Source organism: Manis javanica, chromosome 2 (genome assembly GCF_040802235.1).
Source record: "Manis javanica isolate MJ-LG chromosome 2, MJ_LKY, whole genome shotgun sequence".
NCBI classification, from domain to species: Eukaryota; Metazoa; Chordata; class Mammalia; order Pholidota; family Manidae; genus Manis; species Manis javanica.
Window position 1 is genome coordinate 60740297 of NC_133157.1, and position 20245 is coordinate 60760541.

Below are 20245 nucleotides of genomic sequence, written 5' to 3' on the forward strand. Positions count from 1 at the left end.
AGTGGAATTCCTGGGTCAAATGGTATTTCTATTTTGAGTTTTTAAAGGAACCTCCATACTGCTTTCCACAATGGGTGAACTAGTTTACATTCCCACCAGGAGTGTAGGAGGGTTCCCCTTTCTCTACATCCACGCCAACATTTGTTGTTGTTTGTCTTTTGGATGTTGACAATCCTAACTGATATGAGGTGATATCTCATTGTGGTTTTAATTTGCATTTCTCTGATTATTAGAGATGTGGAGCATCTTTTCATGTGCCTGTTGGCCATCTGAATTTCTACTTTGGCGAAGTGTCTGTTCAGATCCTCTGCCTATTTTTTAGTTGGATGTCAACCCTTTATCAGATACGTTATTTATGTATATATTCTCCCATACTATAGGATGCCTTTTCATTCTATTGATGGTGTCCTTTGCTGTTCAGAAGCTTTTCAGGTTGATATAGTCCCACTTGTTCATTTTTGCTTTTGTTTCCCTTGCCCAGGGAGATATGTTCATGAAGAAGTTGCTCATGTTTATGTCCAAGAGATTTTTGCCTATGTTTTTTTCTAAGAGTTTTATGTTTTCATGACTTACATTCAGGTCTTTGATCCTTTTTGAATTTACTTTTGCATATGGGGTTAGACAGTGATCCAATTTCATTCTCTTACATGTAGCTATCCAGTTTTGCCAACACCAGCTGTTGAAGAGGCTGTCAGTTCCCCATAGTGTATCCATGGCTTTTATAGTGTATGAATTGACCATATGTGTCTGGGTTAATATCTGGACTCTCTGTTCTCTTCCACTGGTCTGTGGGTCTGTTCTTGTGCCAGTACCAAATTGTGTTGATTACTGTGGCTTTGTAGTAGAGCTTGAAGTGGGGGAGTGAGATCCCCGCCACTTTATTCTTCCTTCTCAGGATTGCTTTGGCTATTCGGGGTCTTATGTGGTTCCACAAGAATTTTAGAAGTGTTTGCTCTAGTTTGGTGAAGAATGCTATTGGTGTTTTGATGGAGATTGCGTTGAATCTGTAGATTGCTTTAGGCAGCATGGCCATTTTGACAATATTAATTCTTCCTAGCCAAGAGCATGGGATGAATTTCCATTTGTTAGTGTTCTCTTTAATTTCTCTTAATAGTGTCTTGTAAAGGTCTTTCACTTCCTTGGTTAGGTTTTTTCCTAGGTATTTTATTCTTTTTGATGCAATTGTGAATGGAATTGCTCTCCTGTTTTCTCTTTTTGCTCATTCATCATTAGCGTATAGGAGTACAACAGATTTCTGTGTTTTAATTTTGTATCCTGCAACTTTGCTGAATTCAGATATTAGTTCTAGTAGTTTTGGAGTAGAGTCTTTAGGGTTTTTTACGTACAATATCATGACATCTGCAAATAGTGACAGTTTGACTTCTTAGGTATCTGGGTGCCTTTTATTTCTTGTTTTGTCTGATTGCTGTGGCTAGGACCTCCAGTACTATGTTGAATAAAAGTGGGGAGAGTGGGCATCTCTGTCTTGTTCCCGATCTTAGGTAAAAAGCTTTCAGCTTCTCACTGATATTTGTCCTGTGTTTTGTTGATGTGGTGGATGATAATGATGGATTTTCGAATGTTGTACCATCCTTGTATTCCTGAGATGAATCCCACTTGATCATGGTGTATGATCCTCTTGATGTATTTTGAATTCAGTTTGCTAATATTTTGTTGAGTATTTTTGCACCTATGTTCATCTGGGATATTGGTCTGTAATTTTCTTTTTGTGTGGGGTCTTTGCCTGGTTTAGGTATTAGAGTGTTGCTGGTTTCATAGAATGAGTTTGGAAGTATTCTCTCCTCTCCTATTTTTTTGGAAAACTTTAAGGAGAATGGTTATTATGTCTTCTCTAAAAGTCTGATAAAATTTAGCAGTGAATCCATCTGGTTTGGGTTTTTTGTTCTTGAGTAGTTTTTTGATTACTGATTCAATTTCATGTTGGTAATTGGTCTGTTTAGATTTTCTGTTTCTTTATCAGTCCTGGAAGGTTGTATTTCTCTATAAAGTTGTCCATTTCTTCTAGGTTATGCAATCCAGTTTGTTAGCATATAAATTTTCATAGTATTCTCTAATAATTCTTTGTTTTTCTGTGGTGTCTGTCGTGAATATTCCTTTCTCATTTCTGAACCTGTTTATGTGTGCAGATTCTCTTTTTCTCTTAATAAGTCTGGCTGGCAGTTTATCTAATTTGTTTATTTTCTCAAAGAACCAGCTCTTGGTTTCATTGATTTTTTTTTTCAATTTTGTGCTTCTCAATTTTATTTATTTATTTTCTGATCTTTATTATGTCCCTCCTTGTATGGACTTCTGGCCTCATTTGTTCTTTTTCCAGTTTTATTAATTGTGACTTTAGACTATTAACTTGGGATTGTTCTTCCTTCTTTAAATATGCCTTGATTGCTATATACTTTCCTCTTAGAACTGCCTTCTCTGCGTCCCACAGAAGTTGGGGTGTTGTGCTGTTGTTTTTATTTGTCTCCATATATTGCTTGATCTCTGTTTTAATTTGGTCATTGATCCATTGATTATTTAGGAGCATGTAGTTAAGCCTCCATGTGTTTGTGAGTCTTTTTCTTTTTTCTGTATAATTTATTTCTAGTTTTATATCTTTGTGATCTGAGAAGTTGGTTAGTAGAATTTCAATCTTTTTGAATTTACTGAGGCTCTTTTTGTGGTCTAGTATGTGGTCTATTCTGGAAGATGTTACATGTGCACTTGAGAAGAATGTGTATCCTGCTGCTTTTGGGTGTAGAGTTCTGTAGATGTCTATTAGGTCCATCTGTTCTAGTGTGTTGTTCAGTGCCTCTGTGTCCTTACTTATTTTCTGTCTGGTGGATCTCTCCTTTCGAGTGAGTGGAGTGTTGAAGTCTCCTAAAATGAATGCATTGCATTCTATTTCCTCCTTTAATTCTGTTAGTATTTGTTTCACATGTCGGTGTTCCTGTGTTGTGTGCGTAGATATTTGTAATGGTTATGTCCTCTTGTTGAACTGACCCTTTATCATTATGTAATGTCCTTCTTTATCTCTTGTTACTTTCTTTGTTTTGAAGTCTATTTTGTCTGATACAAGTACTGCAACACTTGCTTTTTTCTCCCTATTATTTGCATGAAATATGTTTTTCCATCCCTTTACTTTTTTTTATTAAAGTATTATTGATATACACTCTTATGAAGGTTTCACATGAAAAAACAATGTGGTTACTACATTTACCCATATTACCAATACCCACCCATACCCCAATGCAGTCACTGTCCATCACTGTAGTAAGGTGCCACAGATTCACTTTTTGCCTTCTCTGTGCTACACTGTTTTCCCCATGCCCCCACCCCACCCCACCCCATGTGTACTACACATAGTACCCCTCAATCCCATTCCTCTTTCCTCCTCACCCACCTTCCCACACCCCTCCCCTTGGTAACCAAGTGTCCCTTCTTGGACTCTTTGAGTCTGTTGCTATTTTGTTCCTTTAGTTTTGCTTTGTTGTTACACTCCACAAATGAGGGAAATCATTTGGCACTTGTCTTCCTTTGCCTGGCTTTTTTACTGAGCATAATACCCTCTAGCTCCATCCATGTTGTTGCAAATGGTAGGATTTGTTTCTTTCTAATGGATGAATAGTATTCCATTGTGTATATGTACCACATCTTCTTTATCCATTCATCTACTGATGGACACTTAGGTTGCTTCCATTTCTTGTCTATTGTAAATACTGCTGGGATAAACATAGGGATGCATATGTCTTTTTCAAACTGGGCTCCTGCATTCTTAGGGTAAATTCCTAGGAGTGGAATTCCTGGGTCAAATGGTATTTCTATTTTGAGTTTTTTGAGGAACCTCCATATTGCTTTCCACAATGTTTTCAACTAACTTACATTCCCACCAGCAGTGTAGGAGGTTTCCCCTTTCTCCACATCCTCGCCACAATTTGTTGTTCTTAGTCTTTCTGATGCTGGATATCCTAACTGGTGTGAGGTGATATCTCCTTGTTTTAATTTGCATTTCACTGATTATTAGTCATGTGCAGTATCTTTTCATGTGTCTGTTGGCCATTGCATTTCTTCTTTGGAGAATTGTCTCTTCATATCCTCTGCCCATTTTTTAATTGGGCTATTTGCTTTTTAGGTGTTGAGGTATGTAAGTTCTTTATATATTTTGATGTTAACCCCTTGTTGGATATGTCATTTACAAATATATTCTCCCATACTGTAGGATGTCTTTTTGTTCTGTCGATGGTGTCTTTTGCTGTACAGAAACCTATTAGTTTCATGTAGTCCCATGAGTTCATTTTTGCTTTGTTTCCGTTTCTTGAGGAGATGCATTCAGGAAGAAGTTGCTCATGTTTATATTCAGGAGATGTTTGCCTATGTTGTCTTTTAAGAGTTTTATGGTTTCATGACTTACATTCAGGTCTTTGATCCACTTTGAGTTTACTTTTGTGTGTGGGGTTAAACAGTAATCCAGTTTAATTCTCTTGCATGTAGCTGTCCAGTTTTGCCAACACCAGTTGTTGAAGAGGCTGTCATTTCCCCATTATATATGTCCATGGCTCCTTTACCATATATTAATTGACCATATATGGTTGGGTTTATGTCCAGGCTCTGTAATCTGTTCCATTGGTCTATGGGTCAGTTCTTGTGCCAGTTCCAAATTGTCTTGATTACTGTGGCTTTGTAGTAGAGCTTGAAGTTGGGGAGCATAATCCCGTCAGCTTTATTCTTCTTTCTCAGGATTGCTTTGGCTGTTCAGGGTCTTTTGTGGTTCCACAAGAATTTTAGGAGTGTTTGCTCTAGTTTGGTGAAGAATGCTATTGGTGTTTTGATGGAGATTGCATTGAATCTGTAGATTGCTTTAGGCAGCATGGCCATTTTGACAATATTAATTCTTCCTAGCCAAGAGCATGGGATGAATTTCCATTTGTTAGTGTTCTCTTTAATTTCTCTTAATATTGTCTTGTAGTTTTCAGAGTAAAGGTCTCTCACTTCCTTGGTTAGGTTTTTTCCTAGGTATTTTATTCTTTTTGATGCAATTGTGAATGGAATTGCTCTCCTGTTTTCTCTTTTTGCTCATTCATCATTAGCGTATAGGAGTACAACAGATTTCTGTGTGTTGATTTTGTATCCTGCAACTTTGCTGTATTCCGATATGAGTTCTAGTAGTTTTGCTGTGGAGTCTTAAGGGTTTTTTATGTACAGTATCATGTCATCTGCAAATAGTGACAGTTTAACTTCTTCCTTGCCAAATCTGGATTCCTTGTATTTCTTTTTTTTGTCTGATTGCCGTGGCTAGGACCTCCAGTACTATGTTAAATAACAGTGGGGAGAGTGGGCATCCCTGTCTAGTTCCCGATCTCAGAGGAAAAGCTTTCAGCTTCTCGTTGTTTAATATAATGTTGGCTGTGGGTTTCTCATAGATGGCCTTTATTATGTTGAGGTACTTGCCCTCTATACCCATTTTGCTGAGAGTTTTTATCATGAGTGGATGTTGAACTTTGTCAAATTCTTTTTCAGCATCTATGGAGATGATCATGTGGTTTTTGTCTTTCTTTTTGTTGATGTGGTGGCTGATGGTGATGGACTTTCGAATGTTGTGCCATCCTTGCATCCCTGGGATGAATCCCACTTGGTCATGGTGTATGATCCTTTTGATGTATTTTTGAATTTGGTTTGCTAATATTTTGTTGAGTATTTTTGCATCTACGTTCATCAGGGATATTGGTCTGTAGTTTTCTTTTTTGGTGGGGTCTTTGCCTGGTTTTGGTATTAGGGTGATGTTAGCTTCATAGAATGAGTTTGGGAGTATCCCCTCCTCTTCTCTTTTTTGGAAAACTTTAAGGAGAATGGGTATTGTGTCTTCCCTGTATGTCTGATAAAATTCTGAGGTGAATCGATCTGGCCCGGGGGTTTTGTTCTTTGGTAGTTTTTTGATTACCGCTTCAATTTCATTGCTGGTAATTGGTCTGTTTAGATTTTCTGTTTCTTTCTGGGTCAGTCTTGGAAGGTTGTATTTTTCTAGGAAGTTGTCCATTTCTTCTAGGTTTCCCAGCTTGTTAGCATATAGGTTTTCATAGTACTCTCTAATAATTCTTTGTATTTCTGTGGGGTCCGTCATGATTTTTCCTTTCTCATTTCTGATACTGTTGAATTGTGTTGACTCTCTTTTCCTCTTAATAAGTCTGGCTAGAGGCTTATCTATTTTGTTTATTTTCTCAAAGAACCAGCTCTTGGTTTCATTGATTTTTGCTATTGCTTTATTCTTCTCAATTTTATTTATTTCTTCTCTGATCTTTATTATGTCCCTCCTTCTGCTGACCTTAGGCCTCATTTGTTTTTCTTTTTCCAATTTCGATAATTGTGCCATTAGACCATTTATTTGGGATTGTTCTTCCTTTTTTAAATATGCCTGGATTGCTATATACTTTCCTCTTAAGACTGCTTTTGCTGTATCCCACAGTAGTTGGGGCTTAGTGTTGTTGTTGTCGTTTGTTTCCATGTATTGCTGGATCTCCATTTTGATTTGGTCATTGATCCATTGATTATTTAGGAGCATGTTGTTAAGCCTCCATGTGTTTGTGAGCCTTTTTGCTTTCTTTGTAGAGTTTCTTTCTAGTTTTATGCCTTTGTGGTCTGAAAAATTGGTTGGTAGAATTTCAATCTTTTGGAATTTACTGATGATCTTTTTGTGGCCTAGTATGTGGTCTATTCTGGAGAATGTTCCATGTGCTCTTGAGAAGAATGTGTATCGTGTTGCTTTTGGATGTAGAGTTCTGTAGATGTCTGTTAGGTCCATCTGTTCTAGTGTGTTGTTCAGTGCCTCTGTGTCCTTACTTATTTTCTGTCTGGTGATTCTGTCCTTTGGAGTGAGTGGTGTGTTGAAGTCTCCTAGAATGAATGCATTGCATTCTATTTCCTCCTTTAGTTCTGTTAGTATTTGTTTCAGGTATGTTGGTGCTCCTGTATTGGGTGCATATATATTTATAATGGTTATATCCTCTTGCTGGACTGAGCCCTTTATCATTATGTAATGTCCTTCTTTGTCTTTTGTTACTTTCTTTATTTTGAAGTCTGTTTTGTCTGATACCAGAATTGCAACACCTGCTTTCTTCTCTCTGTTGTTTGCATGAAATATGTTTTTCCATCCCTTGACTTTAAGTCTGTGCATGTCTTTGGGTTTGAGGTGAGTCTCTTGTAAGCAGCATATGGATGGATCTTGCTTTTTTGTCCATTCTATTACTCTTGTGTCTTTTGATTGGTGCATTCAGTCCATTTACATTTAGGGTGATTATTGAGAGGTATGAACTTATTGCCATTGCAGGCTTTAAGTTTGTGGTTACCAAAGGTTCAGGGTTAACTTCTTTACTATCTTACTGTCTAAGTTAGCTCGCTTGTTGAGCTATTATAAACGTGGTCTGATGCTTCTTTATTTCACTCCCTTCTTATTCCTCCTCCTCCCTTCTTCATATGTTGGGTGTTCTGTTCTGTGCTCTTTTTAGGAGTGCTCCCATCTAGAGCAGTCCCTGTAGGATGCCCTGTAGAGGTGGTTTGTGGGAGGCAAATTCCCTCAACTTTTGCTTGTCTGGGAATTATTTTATCCCTCCTTCATATTTAAATTATATTTGTGCTGGATACAGTAGTCTTGGTTCAAGGCCCTTCTGTTTCATTGCATTAAGTATACCATGCGATTCTCTTCTGGCCTGTAGGATTTCTGTTGAGAAGTCTGATGATAGCCTGATGGGTTTTCCTTTGGAGGTAACCTTTTTTTTCTCTCTGGCTGCCTTTAATACTTTGCCCTTGTCTTTGATCTTTGCCATTTTAATTATTATGTGTCTTGGTGTTGCCCTCCTTGGATCCCTTGTCATGGGAGTTCTGTGTACCTGTGTGGTCTGAGAGGCCATTTCTTCCCCTAGTTTGGGGAAGTTTTTGGCAAGTATTTCTTCAAGACACTTTCTATCCCTTTTTCTCTCTCTTCTTCTTCTGGTACCCCTATAATGCGTATATTGTTCCTTTTCAATTGGTCACTCAGCTCTCTTAGAATGCTTTCATTCCTGGAGATCCTTTTATCTCTCTCTGCATCAGCTTCTCTGTGTTCCTGTTCTCTGTTTTCTAGTCCATTAATGGTCTCTTGCATCTCGTCCATTCTGTTTTGAAGTCCTTCCAGAGCCTGTTTTATTTCTGTATTCTCCTTCCTTAGTTCTTGCATATTTCTCTGCAAGTCCATCAGCATGGTTATGACTTTTGTTTTGAATTCTTTTTTCAGGAAGACTGGTTAAATCTATCTCCCCAGGTTCCTTCTCAGGGGAAGATGTAGCAGATGCCAAAGCTGTCTGGGTTAGTCTTGTCTGGATCATATTTTTTTGCCTTTTCATGTTGACAGGTGATATTGACTGTCAGCTGGGAGGGCCAAACTTTTCACTTGCTACTGGCCTTTCTTTACTGGGACAACTGCGACCCCTAGTGGCTTGTGTTGGGTAATTGCGTGTAGGCTGGGTCTTTGTGTCTTGCCCGGCCATTATGGAGAAAACTCCCTTTCTGAGGGCGGAGCTTGCCTTAGGCTGCTTCTCTGTTTTCGCAGCACCTGGAGGGGTAATAGACGGGGCGGTTGTTTGGCTGTTTACCTCCGTGAGGGGTCTCAGAGCTGTTGCCCAGGGGGTTAGTGCGCCCCGTTTTCCCTGTAAGTTCCAGCCACTGGGCTGTGACCTGTGTTTTATCCGTCTGGCTGTTATGTCCCTGTCCCTTTAAGACTTTCAAAAAGCACTCGCTTTTCTTTGTCACAGGGGCATCAGCTTCCGAACCCGCTCAGAGGTCTTGCTGCCCTATTTCCCTAGTTTCCAGCCCTCCATGCATGCACTGTGTCTGCGCTCTGGTGCGGGTGGCTTGGGCTGGGTGTTTAGCAGTCCTGGGCTCCCTCTCCCTCCTGCCGGGAGCTGGGGGGAGGTGTGCTCGGGTCGTGCTGGGCCGGGGCTTGTATCTTACCCCTTTCTCCAAGCACTGGGCTCTTGCACGAGTGGATGTAGTCTGGCTGTTGTCCTGTGTCTTCTGTTCTCTCTTTTAGGATTAGTTGTATTTGTTGTATTTTCAAAAATATATATGTTTTTGGGAGGAGATTCCCACTGTCCTACTCATGCCTCCATGTTGGCTCCACTTCCCCCTCCTTCAAATTTAAATGATAATCTTTCCTGGTGGAGTATTTTTGGTTCAAGGCTCTTCTGCTTCATTGTATTAAATATGTCTTGCCACTTCCTTCTGGCCTGTAATCTTTCTGTTGAGAAGTATGACGATAGCCTGATGGGTTTTCCTTTGGTATGTGGTCTTCTTTCTATGTCTACATGCTTTTCAAAGTCTGTCATTATTCTTGATCTTTGCCATTTAATTATTATATGTCTTGGTGTCATCTTCCTAGGGTCCCTTGTTTTGGGAGATCTGTGTACCTCCATGGCCTGAGACACTATCTCCTTCCCCAGATTGCATAAGTTTTCAGCAATTACTTCCTCTATCCTTTTTTCTTCTGGTACTTTTTTTATCCTTTTTTGTTCTGGTACTCCTATAATGTGAATATTGTTCTGTTTGCATTGGTCACACACTTCTCTCAATATTCTTTCATTCCTAAACATCCTGTTTTCTCTTTGTGCCTCAGCTTCTTTGTTTTACTCTTCTCTAATTTCTATTCCATTTAGTGTCTCCTCTGCCGTATCTAATCTGCATTTAAAACCCTCCATTGTATTCCTTAATGATTGCATCTCTGACTGGAATTTGTTACTGAGTTCTTGAATATTCTTCTGTATGCTCCATGAGCATATTAATGATTTTTATTTTGAAAACTCTTTCAGGCAGATTGCTGAGATTGGTTTCATTTGACTCTCTTTCTGGTGTATGTAGAATTTTGCTTTGAACCAGGTTCCTTTAACATTTCATTTTTGTATGTGGCGCCTTCTAGTGCCCAGAAGCTCTACTCTCTGGAGCTGCTAAGCCCCTGGAGTGATGTGCGGGTTGCAGTGGAGCAGTGTTGGTTCCTTGGGGGAGGAGAGAACTGTTTACTGCTTCTTGGCTGCAGTGCTTGTCTCTACTGTCAGAACCAGTGGGCCCAGCACACAGGTAGGTGTAAGCCTCTGAGCTTTGGGTCTGTAACTGCTGTAGGCAGGGCCTCCCTCTGGCTGGCCTGACGCCAGGGCAGGGACTGCTGGTTTTTGAGCCGGTGCCAGTAGGCCAGGAGGATGGCACCGCAGGCTGCATATCACAGTGGGGGGCCTCAGAGCTTAGTAGCCAGCCAGGGGAATGGAGTGCATGAAGCTCCTGAAAGTTCCCAACCTGCTGGACAGAGTGCACCCAGATAATCTTGTCCACCTTTCCCTTCTCTCGAGCAGCAAGCATAGTGCAAACTCGACCCCTTCAAGCAGCCCTCTGACTGCTAGGAGCCTCTCAGACCGCCCGTCTTCCTTTTGTCCCAGAGCGTCTGAATGTGCATCCTTGTCCTCCACAAACAGCTAACATCTAAATCTCTCCAAATATTCCACCTGTCTTAGCTGTCCAACCCCACTAATCTCCAGAGCACCATGTAATATAGGCTTTGTTCCCAAAGCATATCTCCAGGGATGGGTGTTCAGCAGTCCTAGGCCTCCATCCCCTCCCAACTCTGTTTCTCTTCCTCCCGCTGGTGAGCTGGGGTGGGGGAAGAAGGACTTGGGTCCCGCCAGATAAAGGCTTTGGTACGTTATCCTGTTTCATGAGGTCTGCTCTGTTTTCCAGGTGTATGCAGTCTGGTGCTTCCTTCTTTCCTGTTGTTCTTTCAGGATTAGTTGTATTAACTATATTTTCATATTATATGTGCCTTTTAGAGGAGTTCTCTATCTCACCTATCACACCACCATCTTGAATCTAACTCCCATATATATGTATATAAATTTATTTTAGGCTCTTAAAGTACAGCCATTAACAAAATAAAGTCCTTATATTCTTGGAGTTTTCATTCTGGTGGGGAGATGAATAATTACCAAAAAAATAGATAATTATATAATGCAGTGTAGTGGTAAGAGACATGAAGAAAATGACACCAGTGAAAGGAATACAAAGTGATGGGAGATCCCTTACTAGTTTTAGTGGTCAGGGAAGTCCTCTTAGATATTGGTATTTTAACAGAGATTTAAGTGAAATAACAGTGCCTAACCATACAGATATCTGGGGGAAGAGTGCCTTCTAGGAGGAAGATCAAGTTGGTGTAACAGAATAACAAGGAGACTATGTGGCCTGAACACAAAGGGCTATGGGTAGATTGATAGAAATGAGGTCTGGAGACATAGATGAGGGTCATATCACACACTAGGTCTTGTAGGCCATCAGAACGTTGGGTTGTATTTTAAATGTAACTGGAGGGTTTTGCAGGAGACAGCAGGGGTATTACATTATTTAATTACCTTTTTAAAAGAATTACCTGAGTGCTGCATGAAGAATGGACTAGAGAGATCAGAGAAGAAGCCAGGAGACCTGTCATGAAGAGATAGAATAGTTTTAAGTAAGAAGTTGAACTCCTACATGTACAGAAACACACTACTCAGTGACATATGTATGTTTATGTATACTTGGGTATAATTCCTTTTGGGTTAAAAATATATTTTGTTTAGAAATGTCTTTTTTATATATTCAGTAGTGTAGTGTGGACATCTTTTACAGCGAATACATATTGTAAAAGATTCACCTAATTTCTTTTAATGGATGGTTGGTGTTCCATATTGTGGTAGACATTACTTTATTTAATCAGTCTCATATTGAGAGACATTAATGTTTCCAGGTTGTTCTTTTAAATAACAAATTTGACCCAGGAATTCCACTTATAGGAATTTATCCTAAGAATTCAGTTTCACAGTCCCAAAAAGACATATGTACCCCTATGTTTATCGCAGCACTATTTACAATAGCCAAGAAATGGAAGCATCCTACGTGTCCATCAGTAGATGAATGGATAAAGAAGATGTGGTACATATACACAATGGAGTATTATTCAGCCATAAAGAGAAAACAAATCCTACCATTTGCAACAACATGGATGGAGCTAGAGGGTATTATGCTCAGTGAAATAAACCAGGGAGAGAAAGATAAGTACCAAATGATTTCACTCATCTGTGGAGCATAAGAACAAAGCAAAAACTGAAGGAACAAAACAGCAGCAGACTCACAGAACCCAGGAATGGACTAACAGTTATCAAAGGGAAAGGGACTGGGTGGGGGTGGGTGGGAAGGGATGGAGAAGGGGAATAAGAGCATTACAATTAGCACACATAATGTAGCAAGGGGGCACGGGGAAAGCAGTATAGCACAAAGAAGACAAGTAGTGATTCTGTCGCATCTTACTACACTGATGGACAGTGACTGTATTGGGGTATGTGGTGGGGACTTGATCATGGGAGGAATCTAGTAACCACAATGTTGCTCATGTAATTGTTTATTAATGATACCAAAAAACAATACTGTGTGTTTTATTGCTCATGGTTGTGGAGATAGTTTCAGTAGGGTAAATTCCTAAAAGCATGATGGGTCAAAAGATGTATATGTTGTCTCTTTTTAAAAAAAATTTATATTCATTTACTATTTTTTATTGAAATATAGTTGACACACAATCTTACATTAGTCTCAAGTGTGTAACACAGTAGTTAACCATTTACCCACATTATTAAATCCTTATGCCATCTAGTGTAGTTATTGTCTGTCAATATAGAAAGATGTAAAGAATCATTGGCTGTATTCTCCATGCTGTAGTACCATCCCCATGTCCAACTTATATTATAATTGAGAATTTTTGTGCCCCTTTGTCCCCCTTACCATCCCCACCCACCTACCCAACCTTCCCCACCCACCTTCCCCATGGTAACCACCAGTCACTTCTCAGTGTCTATGACTCTATCGATATTTTGTTTGTTTTGTTTTGTTTTGTTTTTAGATTCCAAAAATAAGTGAAATCATACAGTCGGTATTTGTCTTTCTCTGCCTGCCTTATTTCACTGAGCATAATACCCTCTAATTCCATCCATATTGTTGCAAATGGCAGAATTTCTTTTATGTGGCTGAATAATATTCTTTTGTGTGTGTGTGTGTGTGTATATATATATATATATATATATATACCACATCTTTTTTATCCATTCATTTATTGATGGACACTTTGGTTGCTTGCATATCTTGGCTATTGTAAATAATGTGGCAGTAAACATAGGGATGCATTTATCTTTTCAAATCAGGAATTTTGTTTTCTTTGGGTAAATTCTTAGAAGTGGAATTACTGTGTTGTATGGTATTTCTGTTAATGTTTTGAAGAACCTGCATACTGCTTTACCCAGTGGCTATACCAATTTACATTCTCATTAACAGTGGAGGAAGGTTTCCTTTTATCCACATCCTCACCAACACTTGTTATTTCTAGTCTTTTGGATGGTGACCATTCTAACTGGTGTGAGGTGATGTCTTGTGGTTTTGATTTGCTTTTCCCCAGTGATTAGCAATGTGGAGCATCTTTTCATGTGCCTGTTGGCCATCTGTATTTCTTCTTTGGAAAAATGTCTGTTAAGGTCCTCCATCCATTTTTTAATAGTTTATTTTTTGTATGTTGTGTCATATAAGTTCTTTATATATATTTTGGATGTTAACCTCTTATTTACAAATCATTTACAAATATATTCTCCCATCCTGTAGGCTGCTGTCTTGTTCTGATGATGGTGTCCTTTGCTTACAAAAGCTTTTTGGATGTAGTCCTACTTGTTCACTTGTTTCCTTGCCTGAGGAGATGTGTCCAGAAAAAATTTATTATACTCAATGGATTTTTACCTGTGTTTACTTCTAAGAGTTTTATAGTTTCGTGCCTCACATTTAGGTATTTAATCCATTTCAGTTTACTTTTGTGTATGGAGTTAGAAAGTAATCCAGTTTCATTCTCTTGCTTGTAGCTGTCCAGGTTTCCCAACACTGTTTATTGAAGAGACTGTCTTTTTCTCATTGTATATTCATGGCTCTTTTATCATATATTAATTGACCTATGCATGGGTTTATATCTGGGCTCTCTATTCTGTTCCATTGATCTATGGGTCTGTTCTTGTGCCAGTACCATAGTGTTTTTTATTATTATAGCTTTATAGTATAGCTTGAAGCCAGAGAATATAATACCCCCAGGTTTGTCCTTTCTCAGGATTGCTTTGGCTGCTTGGGGTCTTTGTGATTCCATATGAATTTTAGGATTATTCTCTAGTTCATTGAAAAATGCCATTGGTATTTTGATAGGGATTGTATTGAATATGTAAATAGCTTTGGTCAGAATGGCCATTTGGCAATATTAATTCTTCCTTTCTGTGAGCACCAGATAGATTTCCATTTATTTGTGTCTTTAATTTCTGTGATGAGTGTCTTACAGTTTTCAGAGTACAGGTCTTCACCTCCTTGGTTAGATTTAGTCCTAGGTATTTTCTTCTTTTTGATGCAATTGTAAATGGAATTGTTTTCCTGATTTCTCTTTCTGCTAGTTTGTTACTATATAGAAATGCAACAGATTTCTGTGTATCAATTTTGTGTCCTGCAACTTTGCTGAATCCAGTTATTCTAATAGTTTTTTTGGGGCAGTCTTTAAGGTTTTCTATGTATAGAATGTCATCTGCAAATATTGACAGTTTAACTTCTTCCTTACCAATTTGGATGCCTTTTATCTCTTTGTGTTGTCTGATTGCTGTGGCTAGAACTTCCAGTACTATGTTGAATAAAAATGTTGAGAGTGGACATCCTTGTCTTATTCCTGATCTTAGAAGAAAAGCTTTCAGCTTTTGCTATTGAGTATGATGTTAGCTGTGGGTTGTTGTATACTACCTTTATCATGCTGAAGTACATTTCTTCTGTACTCATTTTGTTGAGAGTTTTAATCATGAATGATGTTGAATTTTATCAAATGCTTTTTCAGGTTCTACTGAGACGATCATTTGGTTTTTATCCTTTTTCTTAATATGGTGTGTCACATTGATTGGTTTATGAATATTGTACCATCCTTGCATCCTGGAATAATTCCTACTTGGTCAATGATGAATGATCCTTTAAATAATGTTTTTGGATTCAGTTTGCAGTATTTTGTTGGGGATATTTGTATCATTGGTATATAATTTTCTCATTTTGTAGTGTCTTTGTCTGGTTTTGGTATTAGAGTGATGCTGGCCTCATAGAGAGTTTGGAAGTATTCCCTTGTCTTCTACTTTTTGGGATACTTTAAGAAGGATAGGTATTAGCTCTTCCATAAGTATTTGGTAAAATTCAGCTGTGAAGCCATCTGGCCCTGGAATTCTGTTTTTTGGGAGTTTCTGGATTACCAATTCAGTTTCTTTACTGGTGATCGGTCTGTTCAGATTTTCTATTTCTTCCTGGGTCAGTCTTGGAAGGTTGTACTTTTCTAGGAATTTGTCCATTTCTTCTAGGTTGTCCCATTTATTGGCATATAATTTTTTGTAGAGTTCTCTAATAATTCTTTGTATTTCTGTGGTGTCAATTGTAATTTCTTTTTTGTTTCTGATTTTGTTTATCTGTGTCCCATCCCTTTATTTCTTGATAAATCTGGTTAGGGGTTTGTCTATTTTGTTTATCTTCTCAAAGACCTAGCTCTTAGTTTGATTTTTTTTTCTCCTGTTGTTTCATTATTTTCTGTTTTACTAATTTCTGCTCTGATCTTTATTATGTCCCTCCTCCTACTAACTTTGAATGTCATTTGTTCTTTTCTAGTTTCTCTAGTTGTTAGTTTAGACTGTGTGTTTGGGATTGTTCTTGTTTCTTGACGTAGGCCTGTATTGCTATGTACTTCCCTCCTAGAACAAAATTTTAACTTGTATTTTTGTTTTAATTTGTCTCCATGTATTGCTTGGTTTCTTCCTTGATTTGTTCATTGATTCATTGATTGTTTAAAAGTGTGTTGTTTAGTCTCCTGGTGTTTGTGGGGTTTTTTTGTTTTCTTCATGTAACTTATTTCTTGTTTCATACCGTTGTGATCTGAAAAGATACTTGATACAGTTCAGTCTCTTTGGATTAATTGAGGCTCTTTTTGTGTCCTAATATGTGATCTCTGAAGAACATTACATGGCATTTGAGAAAAATATATATCCTGCTGCATTTGGGTGGCATGTTCTGTATATATTTATTAAGTCCTTCTGTTTTGTATGTTGTACAGTGGCTCTGTTCTATTTATTTTCTTTGTTTTGAAGTCTGGTTTGTTTGATGTAAGTACTACTACTGCATTTCTCTCCCTATTATTTACATGATCTTTGTCTCTTGTTACTTTATTTTAAAGTCTATTTTGTCTGATACAAATATTGCTACTCCTGTTTTTGTTTCTCTATTATTTGCAAGAGGTATTTTTTTCTGTCCTTCACTTTCAGTCTATGTATGTCTTTAGGTCTGAAATGAGTCTCTTGTAAGCAGCATATAGATGGCTCTTGTTTCTTTTCTTTAACCATTCTGCCACCCTCTCTGTGTCTTTGGTTGGTCCATTAAGTCCGTTTAAGTTTCAGGTAGTTATTGATAGGTATGTACTTCTTACCATTTTATTGTTTTCTGGTTCTTTTGTAGTTCCCCTTTGATCCTTATCCCTCTCTTATACTCTTCTCTTGTTATTTGGTGGTTTTCCTTAGTTTTATTATTGGATTTCTTTAAAAAAAAATTTTTGTGCATCTGTTATAGCCTTTAAGCTTGTGGTTACCATAGGTTCATAGATGGTTTCCTAAATAAACAACAGTCTACATTTGGTCCCTCTATTTCAAACACAGTCTAAAAGTACTTCTTTTTATTCTCTTTCCTTCTGTACATTTTATGTATGAGATGTCATAATCTGCATTTTTTGTGTATCTCTTGACTGATTTTATGTATAGTTGATTTTACTACTTTTGTATTTCTTTTTTTAACTTCATTCTTGCTTAGTAAGTAATTGTTCTACTGCCTTTACTGTGGGTTTTGTTTCACTAATGAAAAATATTTAGACTGAACATTTCCATCTGCAGAAATCCCTTTAACATATCCTGTAAAGGCTGGTTTAATGGTGATGAATTCTTTTAACTTTTGTTAATCTGGGAAATTTTTAATCTCTCTTTCAATTCTAAATAACCTTGCTAGGTAGAGGATTCTTGGTAGTAAATTCTTCTCCTTCAGTACATTAAATATTTCATTCCACTCCCTTCTGGCCTGTTAAGTTTCTACTGAGAAATCTTCTGATAGCCTTATGGGGTTGCCCTTAAAACCCACAGTAAAGTAATTTTTTGCCTCTCTCTAGCTGCTTTCAATACCATGTTATGTCATTTTAATTATTATAGGTCTTGATGTTGTCTTCCTAGGGTTCCTTTTGTTAGGGGCTCTCTGTTTCCAGGACCTGGGTATCCTATTTTCTTCCCCAGATTAGGGAAGTCTTCAGCAAGTCAAAGAGACTTTCTACCATTTTGTCTCTCTTTTCTCCTTCTGGGACCCCTATTATGAGAATATTGTTTTATTTAGAGTTGTCACACAGTTCTCTTAGTATATCCTCGATTTCAGAGGTTCTCTTTTCACTGTTCCTCAGCTTCATTTTTTTTCTTGTTGTCTTCATTCCCATCTCATTGATTATCCCCTCTACTTGCAGCAATCTATTATTCATTCCCTCCATTGTGTATTTCATTTAAGTTTCTGTATCCTTCAACTCTGAGTGGCTCTTTTTCAAATGATGTATAAAATATCAATATACAGTCTCACATTGGTTTCAATTGTACATCACAGTGGTTCAGTAGTTACCCACATTTTCAAGTCCTCACCCCCTTTAGTATGGTTACTATCTATCAATGTAGAAAGATGTTACAAAATCATTGACTATATACTCTGTGCTGTACTACTGTCTCTGTGATCAACATCATATGGTGCCCTGCTGAGTGACTCTTTTTCAAATCTTCTCTTTGTTGAAATCCTCCCTGAGATAATTAATATTTTTCTACAGATCAGTGAGTATATTTATGACTGTTACTTTGAAATCTTTATTAAGAAGATTGGTGATCTCTTTTTCATTTAGACCTCTTTCTAGTGTCTTATCCTGTTGTGTTGTTTAGAACCTATTCCTCTCACTCCTCATTTTGTCTGGGTTTCTGTGATTCTTCCTTTGTGTTAGATAGATCTACTATGCTTCCTGGTCTAGAGAATAATGGCTTTATGAGGAAGGTGTCCTGTGAACAGGAAGCTCAAGACTCTTTGCTCACCTGTTCCTGGTTCTCCTTTGTGGTAGACCTACAGTTGCTCTTGGTGGCTTGTGGGCAGGGCCACCTTTCTGCTTGTCTGTGGGCAGTGGCTGATCTTTTTCATCAGAGGCCATTTGTGAGCCATATAGCTGTGCTTCTGCTGGAATCACCATGGGCAGGTTTTTGCTCTGCCTGCCCTGCAGCAGTGGAAGTGCTGCTGGGCCAACAGTGGGGAGGGGGCAGGTGCATAAGGGAGCCTGCATGGGGCTGAGTTGCCAGTGAGGAGGAGGGAGCTGGTTCCCACAGGTGCCTCCCCAGTTGAAAGAGAGGGCTGGGAAAGCCTTCTTCCTCCTAGTAGGCAGCAAAATCTGACTGCTGCTGAGCTGAGAAGCACCTCAGGGCTGAGCTACCAGTGAAGGGGATAGAGCATTTGGGACTGGCTCCTGTAAACATCCAATCAGCTGGGCTGAGGGAGGGCTGAGGAAGCCGTCTTCCACTTGCCCTTTCTCCTGCTAAGAGAGTTCTGTCCAACCCCTGTCCTTCTGGCACCCTTTCTGCTGCTGGTAAATCTTTCAAACTGCTGCCTCTGTGTTGGGTCTTGGTGGTACCAACAGAGTGTGCCTGTCCTCCACAAGTGACAGGAGTCTTAGCATCCCAGAGTGCTCCAACCCTCCCTAGTTAATGTCCAGCCCCATTAATCACCAAAACCCAATGTTCCCAGACTCATGTTCCCAGAGCAGGTCTCCAGGGCCAGGTGTGCAGAGTTCCTGAGCACTTATCCTCTCTGTCCTGTTTGTGGGGTAGGATGGTGGAAGAGCTTGGGTCCTGCTTGATTGCAGCTCTGCCACTTTACCCTTCTCTTTGTGGTCTCTGTGTGGTCTTCTCTTCTTCACTGAGTGTTCTGCAGTCTTCAGGTCATTTTCATGGTTGGTTGTTTTTGCGTTAGCTTCCTTTGTGTGTATATGAGAGGAGGTTTCCTCCTTGTGTTCCTACTCTGCCATCTTTTTCACCAGAAGTTCTGTACACATTTAATAATCATCACATGTTGTTAGAAAGAAAACATCATAATTTTCTTTTTGCATTTTAATTATGAATAACATATCAAAGCTTAAAATTTTTATTTCTGATTATAATGTAGGATATTCATTTCTCTTTAGTCTTCTAAGAAAATATAGCTTAAAAAAGTAGTTTGTAAGTTCATTTTCTCTACTTACAAACACTAAAGGAAGGGTCAGTTTAGTTTCTGACTTGTTTACATAACAGTTTAGCCTTGTGACTTACTATTTACCTCAAAACTCCTATCCCCAATGCTCTGCATGCACTGTGACCCTGGGATGTCATCATGTTTCAATTTAATATTGTTCCATTAGTAGTAATGAGAAAGGAATTAAAATTACAGAACTAGTTAATTCACCATTAAAAACACTATATTAAAATGCATCCAAGTGTACCCATTCAGTATCTGTTATTGCCAGTCTGCTTATTTTCCTTGGGCCTGTACTCATTACTTGCAGCCCAATTAGCCATCATACAGATGTATGCTGTTGCACATCAAAGAATCACAGTCTGCAACAGTGTGGATAGATTAGTCCAAATTCTTCAGTATTACCAGAAAACCATTTTAAAAGTTCATGTCCTATCTAAAGCTCTATCAATTAAAATATTATCTCCTTATAACAAAAAGAAATGGTAGTGTTACAGTTCAGTAGAACCTTGTAGTCATAACCATTCATAGGCCCTGCGTAGTCTAATAGTAAGATTGTTACAAAGTTATTACAATTTAGAAATAATAAACCACTATGATCATAGTCCAAGATGGACAGGCTATTGATTGTATTTCATTCCAAAAAGGTTCATGTTTAGTGAACCTTTAACCAATTTTATGTTAAAGAATGCCTACAGGAAAGCAGGAAAATATGACTGTAGGGTCAAATTTTAATTTACATCGATTCTCATCCAGTATATTGAATGCTTACTTTGAGAATTGACTAGATTTTGTCATTGTAGAAACAACATGTACAAAACCTTCAGAGAGTCTGGCATATTTTACA

At 38.4% G+C, this 20245-nt stretch overlaps 1 protein-coding gene across 6 annotated transcripts in view; it reads left to right on the plus strand.

Annotated features, from left to right (window-relative positions):
* Positions 1-20245, plus strand: part of BRD10 (bromodomain containing 10) — a 191256-nt gene that overhangs the window by 20366 nt on the left and 150645 nt on the right. The gene's annotated exons all lie outside the window — the stretch shown is intronic.